Source organism: Phascolarctos cinereus, unplaced genomic scaffold, assembly GCF_003287225.1.
Source record: "Phascolarctos cinereus isolate Bilbo 61053 unplaced genomic scaffold, phaCin_HiC Scaffold_1;HRSCAF=81, whole genome shotgun sequence".
Taxonomy (NCBI): domain Eukaryota; kingdom Metazoa; phylum Chordata; class Mammalia; order Diprotodontia; family Phascolarctidae; genus Phascolarctos; species Phascolarctos cinereus.
The window spans coordinates 240,813,794-240,829,882 of NW_027555514.1; the positions used below are offsets into that span (position 1 = coordinate 240,813,794).

Consider the following 16,089-nt stretch of genomic DNA (forward strand, 5'->3'; position numbering starts at 1 on the left):
TCTTTTTATTTTATTGTGTTTCCTACCTCACATTATACTCCCCAAATTCTCACCTAAAATTTGAGGACAAAAGTAATGAGGATTAAAAAAAATAACCTGCTTCAGGGGTGGGAGGTAGCAGCCTCAATACCACATGTAGCCCTCTAGGTCCTCAAGTGTGATGCTTTGACAGAATCCAAACTTCACAGAACAAATCCTAAGGATTCATTCAAAGGATGACACTTGAGAACCTAGAGGGCCACAAGTGGCCTCGAGGCTGCAGATTCCCCATCCCTGTTTTGGATGCTCAAATAAGGAAATTAACTTTCCTAAATATTTATAAGAATGAAAATGGACTTTTCATTTTTCTCACTTCATTTAAAAGCAGGCAATCTATAAGTCTCCTAGGATTCATTTTTACTGTGTGTGCTTGTGTGTATGATTTCAGGTGCCCTTTGATCACTCCTTAATCTCTTATATCTCATCACTCCTGTCCTTTAACATATACCACTACAAAAAGAAAAACAAATGGAATTCACTGACACACAGATATCAGGTCAACATAAGATATCTGAAGCATGGGTACAGTATGGAGAGTAGAAAGAGACTAAGAAAATTGGAGTTCACAGTGTTAAATGTGAGCTTTCATAAATATGCCTAAGATGTCTTCCTAGGAATAAGTGTACAGGGTTTGGTAGCCTATAAGATAACTTGTCTTTTCTGCCTTTTACCTATGGGAAAGAGAGCTTAGAGTCTGAGAAAAGTTTGCCAAAAAACCTAGCATAGTGAGATGCCTAGCTGGCTATATCGAAGGAACCTGTCTTCGATCACTATCAGATCATTCTGTCTGGGATCGTTAATGTAAGCCCATATTAATGAGCTCTTCTATGACTGAGGATCATGTTATGAAAAAGATGATGCATGACAAACATTGTGTCTGAATTCCGGGAAATAAAAGACAATTTTCACATAACAAACATTCAACCTCTATATACATTTAATTTGTCAAGAATAGAAGATTAATAGAAGAAGCAGTTTTCCATTCTTAGGCTTCAGCTATAAATAAAACTCATCAGTGCTTTTTTCTCTTATCTTGTCTACCCAACCACAAAAAAGCCTAATTACATGACAGACTGGTTTTCTTGCCTTTGTTCATTTGATTGGCCAAATTTCCTTTGTATTGTAATTAAATTTAAAAAAAAAAACCTCTCTGTTCTCATATTTACTTTTTTCCCAAGTGAAGACTGACTATTATTAAAAAGTATATGGGTTTTTGCTTCAGAAACAGAATTAAACAACAGAGCAAAAGTCAAATATGTATAGGCAAACCATACCATTTCCTCTACCTATAAAGCAAAATTAAAGAGAATAAAAATCAAGTGTAACTATGATTTGTGCTCTCTGAATGAAATATCATACGTCTTATTTGCATTCTCTCTGGAGAATTAGGTATGCATAAGAATTATCCTATTCTTAATAGAACTGCAAAAGATAGTATTGGTGTTGAGTGCAGAGAGGGCAAGGTGTGGCAAGACATCAGAATGGGTGATGACAACAGAACCCAACTTTCTTTATCAACTCAAATAGCACCAAATAATACAAAAATGACTATTCCAGAAAAATGGAAATTAAACCTTCATTGAAGGACTATATAGCAATAAAAATACCAAATAAATAACATAACATAAGCCAACAGCTGGGGGAAAAGGGGACAAAAATGAAATATTTTATCATTGTGTTGGCAGACAGAGATAATTGAGCTCTTTCCTGCTTCCTCCAATAAAAGAGGATGGGGAAGGGCCTAGGAAGCAGATACCTCCCCATTCCATTTAGGTAACCTTTCCCTCACTAATCATTGGAAATATTCCACAGTTTCATGTACTAAAAGCTCAAAAAAAAAAAAGCCAGAGTTTGATTTATGACAGGTAAACCATTCACAGAATTGATGCCTAAAAGTGGTTAACATATCCTTAAAACAAGTAATGACTAATGAGTAGTAATGTATTACATGTTCTAAGGATTTGAATTCTTACCTTCTAAGTACTTCTTCTTGCAAGGAAATGATGAGGAAACAATGTGCAGGAAATGAGGGGGAAACTCTATGAAAAGATAATTTGCAAATTTATACTATTTTAAGGAAAAAGTAGACAAGAAAGAAAATATAATTATGATTGTATCTTGATTTGGGGTAAAGCATAGCAAAGAAAGAGAAGTAATGGAAGATAATACTATAAATCCTATCTAGAAAGATTGGCAAAGAAGTAAATGTTAAAACTATCACATCACTTAAAGAAGAATTAAGCACAGACAATGTCGACCCAAGACTTTGACTTGAATCCCAGCTGGCCCCACCAGGTGGAAGAAGAAGAAGAAGATGATGATGATGACAAGGGTATATCACCAGTGAGCTCTTCCAGGGGATTCCATTGGCCCCAGGAGAGCCCAACAATGAGCCAGAGCTACTATCAGGTCCTCCTCTCCCTGACCCTAAGAAGTTGTCAATGGGAATATTCAAACCATCATTGAATATAAGACAGCAAGAACTTCAAGATTGTCTGTACCTTCAGGATTGAAACTCAGAAGGCATCTAAAGGTTTTGTGAGAAAGAATTGGAAGAAATTTGGCAACTCACAATTTGATCCCCTTGGCCCAAATGTGGCCACCACTACAGTCAGAGATAATGTTTCTATGACATTTGTTACCAGCAAAGAGGACCTGAATTGCCAAAAGAAAGAGGACTCAATGAACAAGCTGAAGGGGCAGAAGATTGTGTCATGTCAAATCTGCAGAACTGACCCCTGGACAACATGTTATCCCTATAGAAACACACTGGGACCTATGCAGAAAGAACTGGATGAACCACTGTGGCTGTCCACTGGGGAGGAGAAGGTGCCTGGGGAGGTAGAGCTTGTGCAAGCAGCCAAGAGCAAGACAGGGAAATATGTACCCCCAAGATGGAGCCAATTGCAGAAGGGAGTCTATGTAGCCCAACAGGAAAGACTATGATAATGCCACATCTGAGTCACTAACCTATCAGAAGACACTCGAGAAACTGACTTGCAGGAGCTGTTTCGACCATTTTTTTTTCCATCTCCAGAATCTACCTGGCCAAAGACAAGACCACTGGTCAATCCAAGGGCTTTGCCTTCATTAGTTTCCATCGGCAGGAGGATGCTACTTGTTTCATTGCTGGTGTGTCAGAATTTGGTTATGAACATCTCATTCTCAATGTGGAATGGGCCAAACCTTCAACCAACTAAGGTCACTACATCCACTTAAAAGTTGCCTGGATTGGAAAAGAATCTGATTCTGAGGAAGGGGGCTGGAATGGAAGTCCCTTAATGGCCAAGGGCAATAAATATTCTCACCTGTCCCCATGTCTCTCTTTTTTGTTCTTCTAAGTCTCAGGAACACATCTCAAACCAGCAAGAAGCCACTTGGGGCCTGTGCTGTCCACCATTGACTCTTTCTTGGCCCTGACATGGGCTGAGACCTCTCACCAGGTGGTCCCATCCCTCCCTGTGTGGGGCTCTCAATATAGGCTCCTTACCTACAGCTCTCACCCCCATCCTGTTTTAGAGCACATTTGACTTTCCTTCTCTGTAAGCCATTTAAAAGCTTTTTTTATTCAGTGCCTATTTTATTTCATTTTTCTCCTTTAATTTTTTTTTTATTTACATCAGTCACTTCTTCATGAAGGGGTCTTTCACTTCACTCTTCCCGTATTAGAATACTCCTTCATTACATAGAAATTGGTCCATGTCTGAAAACATGTTTTGTTCCACAACTACGTCAGCCTTCGCTAAGAGGATGGTGGGAAATGTGGTTCACCATCAGATTGACAGAGAATGGATGGACAGACACATTGGTATCAATCAGGAAGTTTTCCCTTAACATTATTTAAATAATTGTCAATTATTCTGATTTTGCTTCCTTTGCATCAGTCATATCTGGCTCTGCCATTTAATGCTTTGTGACCTTAGGGAAGTTCTACATACTGCTGCCAAAGTTTTGTTTTCTCCTTAAGTGCAGATCTAACCATTTGACTTCCCTATTCAATCAACACCAGTTCCTATTTCCTCTGAGATAAAGTATAAACTCCTTTGTTTACCTTTAGCCTTACATGACTTGGCCTTAACATATCCTTACGTCATTCTTGGATATCACTCTCTCTCCCCTACTCTGTGATCCAGCCAAACTGGCTTCTTGGTTCCCCATATATGATGCTACACCATCCTTCCCTGTGCCTTTTGTACTGGGAATTCTTCATACTTGGAATACATGTTCTCCTTATCTCTACTAATAAAGTCTCTTTTCTCACATTATTATGAAGTTCAAGTACCATTTTCTCAATGGAACCCTTCTTACTCCTCCTCCCCAAAATTCCTAGTGCCCTCACTTCAGTAACATGTGGTTGAATGTTTAACAATTGGATCTCTACCCTTAAAAAAAAAACTGTATTCATGACACACTTTTAATATTTTCTCTAGTATTTCTTGAGTCTAGAAACTTAATGAAACAATAAATCAAGCCCTAATTTGTAAAATTCACTGATTTTCAGTTGTAAATGCTCACATTGACGATTTAATTCCTTCATAAGCTGTCATGATTCTCATTATCTGGCTTGAGCTGGTCTGACTATGAACTCCTTGAGAACAGTAGCTGTCTTTTTTGCTTTGTTTTTGTATCCCCATCACTTAATAAATGCTTTATGACTGACCATTGGCTGATATAACCAAACAATTTTGCCTACACGAATGCATGCCTCACTCCCAAACTATCTTATATTTAACTTCTTTGTATATATTCATTTTATGTTTATACCTAGATAGATAGATAGATTTATAGATCATAGACTGCATACTAGCAAGTGAGTTCAAACCCTCATTTTACTAATGAAAAATCTGAGATCATATGAAAGCAATTGATTTGTCCAGGTCCTTATAACTACCAAGTGGTGTCTGGGGCAAGATTCTAACTCATAGTCCTGACTAAGAGGCCAGAGTTCTGTCCACTGTACTACCTAGAAGAGTTATTGTGCACTTACAATTAAAATGTAAGCTCTTTGCACATTTGGATTCTTTCATTCTTTTAACTTGTATCCTTTGCACCTGGAAAATTGCTGGCATAAATGAGGCACTCAATAAATATGCATTCATTGACTAAACTTTGTTGATGATAATGTTGATATCATCTCTTATCTCACCCAGGATGGTAGTGTAGTGGCTATTCATAGGTCTGAAACTCCTGTACCCCTCACCAGATTGGCACCATACTCAGTCAATTTGCTTTAGCCCAACTGAGACTCAGAACTATAGAATTCAAAAGATCAACCTTAGTGTCCACTGGTAGCAATGTTTAAAGGTATGTGCCACCATGCCCAAAGTCTTAAAGAATTGCCTATAGTGCTGAGAGATTAAGTGGGTTGCCTGGAATCAGAGAGCTTGTGTGTATGTAACACTTTACATTTACTATCTGAGTTGAATCTCATAGGACCACATGAGGCAGTTGTCTAATGTATTATTATCCTACTTTTAGGAATGAGGACACAAACTTAGAGATTTTAAGTTCCATGCTTGTGATCACACAGTAGCTAAGAATCAAAAAATGAGATTCAAAACAATGTTTCTCTTGCCTCCAGGTTCAGTGTTCTTCTAATTAAAGAATATAGAAGATAGATGTTATAATGAAAAGCTGCACTTAGAGTCATGAAGATATTAGTTTGAATCCTGCTTTAGAAATTTACTGGTCATATAATTTCCCTGAGGTTCTATTTTCTCTGGGTACACTAACAGCATCTACCTAATACGGTTGTGAGAATAAAATGGAATAAAATATATCAAATGCTTTGCAAGCCTTTAACAGAAATATTAAATGTTGGCAAAGTATGTAATGGTGGTGGTAATAGTAGCGGTAGGGTGGTGGTGGTAATAGCAATGAGATGAATTAAAATCATAAAAGCAAATTGGAGCCAAATTGAAAAGGGTATTGAATGACAAAATCAAGAGTTAATGTTTCATTCTATGCTTTAGCTATTTTTTATTCTGAATCACTGAATTGTTGTTTTTTTTTAAGTAATGAAGTGACATGATCAGAGTTTTCAATTAGAAAAAAATTACTATTAGAGCATAATTTCAAAGTTCCAGGATTTGTCATGATTAATTCTCTCTTTTTATCCTTTTATGGTCTACCCTCTCAATTGACCATTCTTAAATCATACTTTATAGAAATTTTTAAGAATAGAATTAAAAATATTTTTAATTTTTAAAAATGTAACATAGCTTTAAAGGCAATGTGGCATTGTAAATAGAGGGTTTGATTTGGAGTCAAGAACATCGGGTTCCAAGTTCTATTTATGACACATACTAGCTACTCCTATTAATGAAATCGCAAGTTTAGACAAAACAAAAAAATATATAGCTTAAGTAAAATCTATAAGATAAAACAATGTAAACCTCCCCAAAAAAAGACATCTTAACTTGATTATTTTGGCATTCCTGAAGCTGACTCTTGACTTTCTTCTTTTTTAGCATAAAGGCAAAAACAAATGACTACATTCACCTGGGGATATATAAAAGAGAGATGCAAAGTGGATGGCTAACCTTAGGTTCTTTTTGATTCTCAAAAGGTAGAGAAATTAAACAAAAAATCAATAAAACCTCCCCCAAAATAATCTCTATCCCAAGGTGATTTGGAATTTTGCCCAAGGTTATTTGGATATCTTGACACTCAGAAACATTTTAGATGATGCTTCTAGCATTCATGGTAAACATTTTTTTTTCTTCCAATGTTTGATTGCAAAAGCAGATGGATAATGTCAAGAGTGCATTTTATGGGAAATTAGACATTATAAACTTAGCACTGAAATGTAGTTTACTTGTTTAGAATTGTACTCATTTGAGATGTGACCAGAAGGCAAATTGACTCTTTCAATGGAATTTCAGTCTACTTATTACTCCCAACATGTAAAATGACGTAAATCTCATGGCCAGATGTGAATAATTATATCAGAAACTCACCACTATTGCGGAAACTGGCAGAGTCTATGACTAAAAGTCCCTATGACTTGCTGCTTAAAGCAAATTTTGTATTGTGAGCTACCATATTTCCCAAAGGGAAAATAAAACTCAACAAAGTTGCCAGAATTTTAATTGGCATTCCAATAATGCTGATAAAATAGAATGGTTCAAATTTTCCTGCCAAGTAGATCAAAGCATATATTTTGGTGAATTAAAGCAAATTTCATGTTGACTCATCATAGGATGAAGGCAAGAAATGAAGAACCATTTGACGCAAGGTCAAACAAACATTTAGTGGCAGAGGTCAGACAACTCCAATTTCTTAACTCGTGGGAGTTATTAAAGTTTTCAAAGGTTAGTCCTCTCAATCATAAATAAATCAAATAAGTAAATATTTGTTGAGTACCTACAACATATGCTGAGACACCAGAGGGGAAATAAAGAATAATTGTGTAATTTAATTGTAGAGACATGATATTTTTTTCTTTAGTCATTTTTAAGTTAGTATGACTCTTCATGACCACTTCTGGTGTTTTATTGGCAAAGCTATTGAGTGGCTTGCCATTTCCTTCTCCAGTTCGTTTTAGAGATGAGGGAAACTGAAGCAAACAGACTTGCCCAGGATCATATAGCTAGTACATTTATGAGGCCAGATTTTAACTCAGGAAGAGGAATCTTCCTGAATCTAGGCCCGAAACTCAGTCCACTGGACCACCTTGCTGTAAGACAAGATATACACTCATGAAAAGTTATATAATAGATGTCAAAACTATTTTAGGGTATCAAATGTAATACAATTGTCATACATCATTTTTAAAGAGAGAGAGGATATATTTGCTTTATGAAGAAAAAATGCAAGGAATGTATCATTCAACTAACACCTGTCACAATAGATCTATTCCTTAGTAGATAAGTCCTGGAGAATGAGACTCTAGTATAGTAAATAAACTATAGGGAATTTCCCACAATACATACCTGTTAAATGAATTGGTGATTTATATAGGATAACATATCTGTTAAATGCTAGAAGCAGGATTTGAACTGAGGTCTTCCAAGATGTTTTTGTTTTGGGTCTATTTTATCCTACCCTTCAAGTTTTCTATGCTGTGTCTCTGATACCTTTGGCTCCAGTCTGTAGAAGCTGCAAATTAACATGTAGTTTTCCTCCACTTTACTGAACTTAACCTCATTAGGACATTTTCTTTTATTATTATTTTTTTTACCTGCTCCTTAGCCTGATATTGGAGTGATAGGCTTACCCCAGTAAATACTAGTAAGCCTATTCCTTAGGAAATTATTCCACTAATCATTTGCAAAGTTGGCAGTGTAATAGGCAAATTTCAAAAGGGAATTCATTCATAATAAATAAAAAAAATATTATCAAGGAAAGGAAGTATACAGCATTGATGGCCTGATATTAGAATTAGTAGCATGCAATAATTTAATGAAAGAAAAATGCATTTAGATAGACAGTGGAAACATTCTGCCTGTTTTGTTGTTGGCAGGGGCTTTCATTTGCCTTAACTGCTTTACAAGGCAATAGGGAAATTTTAATGAAAAAAAGTAGCCCAAACACCCATAAAATAAGCCATCCATATGCTAAAACTGGACGGTATATGGAAAGTTCCTATAACTTATTCAGCCAATGAATCATTATTACTGGCTTCAAATATTACTATAATATCCCATTGACCCCCCAAAAATATGTTTTCATGTCATTCAAATAAATAGCCTAAGTAACAGCTAGAGAATGGATGACCAGTGTTCTTAGAAAATGCTTTAAGAATGTAAAAAATAATACAATCCTTTACATTTGAATACAAATGTATATACCAAAAAAAAAATTATAACAATGCAGGTGGGAGTCAGAAAGATTGGTTCAAGGTTCAAAACTTGCCTGTAACACAAGCTAGCTTTGTGTAGAAAATCCCCTTAGCTCCTCAGTTAACCCAGACAAATCTCAAAGATGCTAAATAATGGAGCAGTGGCTGATCTGAATTGGTGGGGGGGAATTTTCACTCTGGAAGATTAACACACCAATCAAAGAATATATTAAACATCTGATGAAAATATAGCTCTACCTGTGCTCTCAACACAGTTACATAACCCTGAAATATTTGTTCAAGACACTTTCACGTAGGTACTTCACTTGCTTTTCATAATTCTTTAGCATTATGGGAAGAAAGAGGTGTAGGGATCTGGGTCAGAGGAGGGCGCTAGTTTTGCTAAGTGTTACTTTATTTTTACTAAATTTAATTATTATTGCTAAATATTACTCAGGGACGTTTCCATAATGTAGGATGCCAAGAAGAGTTGGTTTGCATTGGAGGAAAAAATCTCTGAAACTGGCATAATAAGGTCATTTACAGATGGAGGTAATGAATTATTGATCAGCTTAGCCTTTTTGCAGTGATTAACAGAATTGGTAATAAAAGTGGAGTTAGAAGGCACAGAGACAATAAAAAGGCACCCTAGTTTTGGGAATCCTGTATTTTTTTCTCCCCATGTTATTGATTTCTGTCTCTTTTATAAGCATATCCGAGACTATTACATCAGGGTCTTAATGTAATTGCTCTATTTTCCTTATATTTTTTAAGTTAAAAGTATAAAAGAAGCACTGTATATTGTTTCCATCTTTCTTTTGTTTGCTGTTCTACAATTTCTAATCTTTAAATATCATTGCAATGATATTAATTTTTAGGATCTCTAACCTAGTTTTCTTTAAACTTGCTTTACCCTCCACTAATTTTCAGAAACATCTTTTATCCTTTTCAATGAGATTTTACAAATAATTTTCTATTCTAGGTCATTATTGTCTTAAATTCCCATCTTTCTCCATGAGACAAGTAAGTGAAGTGTTTACCCCCTTAATCTTTAAGATTTATTCAGCATAATAAACATGTTTTAAGACTTCCTAGATTATCTCAAAGATAAATTGAAATTTTAATTCATTTTGCTTTAAAGGTAAATTTTAAAATAGATTTCTTGAAAATTAATTTTTTATGAAGTTAATCACCATAAATGTTTTGAAATTCAACAAACAAAAAGAAAATTCTATATGAAATGCTGAAATTCTATTATGTACAGTTATTGTTTTAAGATTCTAGACATAATTTTAATGTCATCAGAATGACATTAATCTGCTTAACTTTTTCCATTCCCTTTTCTTTATTTAGAATTTCCAAATTTCTGAGATAAGAATTTTCCTTGTTCTCAAGAAAGGCGGTTGTCATTGTGTATAGACTTATTCATCCTCACCCCCACGTACATGATTTTTATTCTCTTCATTCACCATGTGTTGCCAATTCCAGTCCAAAATGTTTTGCTTTTTCTCTTCCTTGCTATTTCCACTACCTTCGCCAGGTACCAGCCTAGAGTATCACAATATTCTCCTTACAGGTCTTCTCTCCTCCAAGTATTTCAATCCACTGTTTACATTGGTGTCATAATCATCCTCTTTACATTGGGTATGTTTCTGTGATGGAGGAAGGGAGGATGGATATGAACCACGATCGTTTTGCAACATCTTGGAGTAACAATGCAGAAACCTCCAACCCTCTGATGCCCTAATAGTAGGAAGTTTCCAGACCTTAAGCAAGGATAAAAAAGCAGATGGTTTCATACACTGTTGAAACAACTATGTACTATCCTCAAATAAAAGATCTTGCAGTTTTGTCTAAAAGGACTTCTTTTACAAATGCAAAGGTAATTGATCTCCGCCACTGTCTCCTACCATTTAATAGGGAATGTTTTCTTATTCTGATAATAAATTCTACCAGTTGTATTCCAAATTCCATTTTCTCTCTTTGCTAATCCCCCACTTTCTCTCTTCTGAAATATTTTCCTTATCTATCCTAAGTTGCCATAGAATGCCATTGTTTTGGCTGTGAACTCTAAGTGGTTCTGACAGGTTGTAAAAACCCCATCTGGAGCCTAGGACACTGAAACTGCTACCAGAAAGAAGTCAGTCTTCCTTGGCATGCTTGTTTTCAGTTTCACTCCTATCTTTGGCCCACAATTATTAGACCTCTGCTGGTGGATATCAAAAGGTAAAGAAAATTCACTGACAAACAATCAAAAATCCAAAAGGCCTCACTTAAGGACCTAGAGGGCCACATGTGGCCTCAAGGCTGCAGATTCCTCATCCCTGCTTGCCTACCACATGCTAACTTTAAAGATTAATCTTACATTACTCCATATACACTCCACCTATATTGTGGTTCATATTGCTAGATCTATTCATATGCTACATCTATTGATCTATCTATCTATCTATCTATCCATCATCTATAAACTAGACTGTTATTGTCTATCAGCACACACCATGTTCTTTTGTCCCTAGGTCTTTGTTAATACTGGTCTTCTTCCACAACTTTGTCTCCTGAATTACTGCCCATCCTTTAAATCTTACCTCAAATGACACCTCTTCCACACAGATCTTCCTGATCCATTCAGGTGCTAATCACTTCCCCCATCAGATTCCACATGGCACACAGTTAATAATTTCCCCTACAGGTTATTTAATATTAAATCTTTTTTTCCTATTTCAAACTATATTATAACTTGTGTTTAAAATGCTCAGTACTGATACCGTATCATTCTGCTAGGTTATAAGGTCCTGGAGGTCAGGAACTTAGTCTTATCTAAATGACACATGTCATTGAGAGGATAGCACAGTTCTCTGCACACAGTAGTCACTTATTACATTCTTGTTTTATTTGTAAACTTGTATTTGTACATACTTAATTCCTTAGATAGTAACCACTTAAAGTCTATGCTTTTATCACAATGTGAAACTCTCCAAATAATTTTACAATATGCCAACAAATTAGTAAATGCATTGTTCTTTCTTTTCTTTCTTTTTTTTTTTTAATAAGAAACACCAAGTGGATAAAGGTTGTCTAGGATGAGAAGTTTTCATAGACAAACTACAGAGAATATCCATCAGTATGTATATCTGAGATAGAGAATCACAGTGGATGATTTGGTCTTAGAATTATGCAGGAGTAGGACGATGGGCTGGTTTACCATCAGAAAACAGTAAAATCATTTTAAGGACCTTAAATTTCTTCCACCCTTTTAATATCTACATTTTTTTTGTAGCTATGAGACAGAGAACATAGCAGACTCAAAAGAATTGAAAATGAATGATGTATAATGATTTTGAGCAGGTTGCAACATATCAACAATGAACAGAAGTAAACAATATCACAGAAATATACAGGGGACTGTTGGATCATGTGAAAATAAGGGCTGACCTGTTAACATCCTGTATTTTCCACTACAACTGTTATGATGCCAAGAGAAAGCAAGGAAGGGAAAAATGATGAAGCATGAGTCCCACCTCATGTCAGAATGGTGATAGACTAGAGGTGCTAAATGAGACATGTATTTTAAGGAGATTTATTGGAGCTAAGATGGGAGAATTTGGGGAAACAGTGAGGGTTCATTGTAAGGATGAAAAAATAGAAAAGATAATCAATGAAATATTTAAAACATACACATAGAAGGTCAAAAGAAAGTTCAAAAAGACATGAACCAGCAGGAAAATATTGGAGGTACTGTGTTAAATGTAATATGCACTTTACATTTTAAATTATGGGATCTTTTTAAAAGTTTAATACGTTTATTTATTTTAATAATTAAATTAAATTAAATTAAATAATTAAAAAAAATTGGAGTTCAAAACTCATTTCTTCTGTCATGCCCCTCCCTCATCAATTGAAAAGGCAAGAAATATGATATCAATTTTATATATGAAATCATACAAAACACATTTCTATATTAACTGTGTTACAAGAAAAGGCAAGAAAACATAAGAAAGTAAAAATATGCTTCAATCTGTACCCAGAGTTCACTATTCTCTGGAGATAGGTAACACTTTCCATTATAAGTGCTTCATAATTGTCTTGTATCTCTTTATTAATTAGAGTAGCTAAGTCACTCACATTTGATCATTGTACAATATCGCTGTTAAAGTGTAGCGTTCCCTTGGTTCTGCTCACTTCACTTTGCATCAGTTCTAATATACGCTTAAAAAAAGAACCCATGTGATACACAACAGAAAATTATGGTTTCATATAAAATGATCTATTGCAACCAGTGTATACTGGTGTCACTGAAGAGGATGCAGGTGACTCAGTAATCCTTATAGTCCTCACTCCAGTTCCTTTCTCATTCACTTTTTTTCCTCTGGGAATTACTTAGGTTTAAGCCTGGGGGCAAGAAAATGGTCATTCAAGTCCAAATCCTTTCTTCATTTGCTGCTTTAGGGAGTTTATATTAAATAAAAAGTAAAATGTACAATTATAATTGCTTAGAGACACCAGTTAGGAAAATTCCTAACATTTCAGCAGAAGTGTGACTTTGTGCCTTAATTATATATTTATATTTAACTTTAGCTAACCCCTGGTCTCATTATGGCTGAGGAAAAAAATAATAAGTTAATGAGAGATATTTTCTTTTCTTTTTCTTTTTCTTTTTTTTTAGGCAATTGGGGTTAAGTAATGTGTCCAGGGTCACAGAAGTAGTAAGTGTCAAGTGTTTGTTCTGAGGACAGATTTCAACTCAAGTCCTCCTGACTTTAGTGCTGGTGTTCTATCCACTGCACCACCTAGCTGCCCCCAAGACATTTTCTTAATGAACCAAGCAGCATATTATACAATTTCTCTTAATAAATTGGAATAAATAAAAATTGAGTTAAAGAGCAGACCTTGTCTTGGAACTTCCCTCAGTATTTGGGTAGGTGGGTACAATTGTTGACTTTAGCCCAAGTCTTCTACTTTGAGATTCCTGCACAGTCAATGGACCTTTCTGACCTCTTGCTTCTCTGCCACGGCTGGGTCCTATTTTTCTTTAATTTCTCCTTCTATTTATTTTCTTATTTACTGTCATTCTTTCCATCTCAGCTCTTGGGGTCCTTACTTCTTCCTTTCTAGTGCAAGACTGTCAAATCCATGAGTTCTGAATCCCAAAGGATGTGAGCAAGTCTTCCTAGCCTAACATACTTCCTAATTCACTAGGTGGTGAACTGGACAGAGTGTCAGGCCTGAAGTCTGGAAGACCTGAGTTCCAATCTGGCCTCAGACACTTACTATAACCTTGGGAAGTCTCTTAATCCTCTTTGCTTCAGTTTCCTCATCTGCAGAATGAGGTAGAGAGAGACATTACAAACCACTCTAGTATCTTGCCAAGAAAACCCCAAATGGGGTCAAAGAATTAGACACAAGTGAACAGCAAAGTAGCCTTTGATTGATTTAGTGACTCAATGGAGGTATTATCTATTGATCACACCTACTTTCCTCTGATTAATTCAATCAAAATGCTGAGATATTTATATTCATTGAGGTAGGGCTATCAAATAGCTTCTCACAGTCTATTTTTTGTATAATATGGATATGTTCACATTTGATTATTTTATGTCCTTGCCTCCTTCCTCCATTTCATCCTCCTCCTCCTCCTCCTTCTTTTCTTCCCCTTCCTCCTCTTCTTCCTCTTCTTCCTCTTTTTCTTCAATCATCTTTTAAAAGTAAAGGATTCCAAGATGTTCAGTTTGAGAATATAGTATACTTAGATAAGACTATGGATGAATAATATTGAGGCAAGAAGAGGTGAGTCATAATCTACGTCAATGGAGGGGTGTCAATGAGATGATAAAGCATTAATCAATGAGTATTGATTATGTGTTCACTGTGTGCCAAAAATTAAATTAATTGTTAGGTCATAGATCTATTTGAGTTTTTTAATAAGGTTCCAATATATAGATAGAGTTGCTGCTAGGTCAGTTACCCAAAAAAATGTTTTAAGGAGGTCATTTCTAAATTTGGAGTATTTCCCAATGAAAGCTAGAATTTTTTTTCTACCCCTATCCTCTTTGGGGAAAATTCCTAGGTTTTTTATGTTTGGATTGTTAACACAAACTAAGATGAAAAGATGGTCACATTTTCAAAGGTCATAATCACATGTGCATGCTGCTTTGTACAAGAATAATTAGTGTTTGTTTGTTTGTTTTCCAGAATGATGGTAATACTGACTGCCACTCAATCAATATAATCTCAGAAAAATATGAAATATTATTAACATTTATTTTTAATAATATTTTGACTTCCAATTTTTTTCTTTCTTTCTCTCCTCCCTTCCCAAGACAGCAAGCAAACAGATATAGGTTATATATGAACAATCATGTTAAATATATTTTCACATTAGTCAATGTTGTGAAAGAAGAATCAGACCAAAAGGGAAAACACAAGAAAGAAAAGGAAAAAAAAGTAAAAATAGTATACTTTGATCTGCATTCACACTCCATAATTCTTTCTCTGGATGTGGATAGCATTTTCCATCATGAATCTTTTGGAATTGTCTTGGATCATTGTATTGCTGAGAAGAGCTAAGTCTAATAAAGTTAGTCATCACACAATATTACTGCTGCAGTGGAAATGTTCTCCTGGCTCTGCTTAGTTCACTCAGGAGCAGTTCATGTAAATCTTTGCAGGCTTTTCTGAAATCCATCTGCTCATCATTTCTTATAGCACGAAAGTATTCCATAATATTCATACACCACAGTTTGTTCAGCCATTCTCCAATTGATGAGCATCCCCTCAATTTCTAATTCTTTGCCACCACAAAAACAGCTGCTAAAATATTTTGTACATGTGGGTCCTTTTCCCTTTTTTATGATCTTTTTTTGGGATACAGACTTAGTAGCACTATTCCTGGATCAAAGAATAAATACAGTTTTACAGCTCTTTGGCCATAGTTCCAAACTGTTCTCCAGAATGTTGGATCAGTTCAAAATTCTACAAACAGTGCATTAGTGTTTTAATTTTCCCTCATCTTCTCCAACATTTATAATTTTCCTATTCTGTCATATTAGGCAATTTGACAGGTGAATTGGTACCTCAGAGTTGTTTTAATGTGCATTTCTCTGATCAATAGTTATTTAGAGCATTTTAATATAACTAAAGATAGCTTTAATTTCCTCAGAGATACACAAATTTCAAAAACAAGTTAGTAAAATAGAGGTTCTCTTTAAGGTTATAGTTCCTTTACTCTTTTGCATTTGTGTTTTTTGCTGCTGAGACCAGAATACTTT

General features: G+C 35.2%; 1 pseudogene; it reads left to right on the forward strand.

The window, feature by feature from the left end:
• Positions 1-2,289: 2,289 nt before the first annotated feature.
• LOC110195920 (eukaryotic translation initiation factor 3 subunit G pseudogene) lies at positions 2,290-3,239 on the forward strand (annotated as a pseudogene).
• The last annotated feature ends 12,850 nt before the right edge of the window (positions 3,240-16,089 follow it).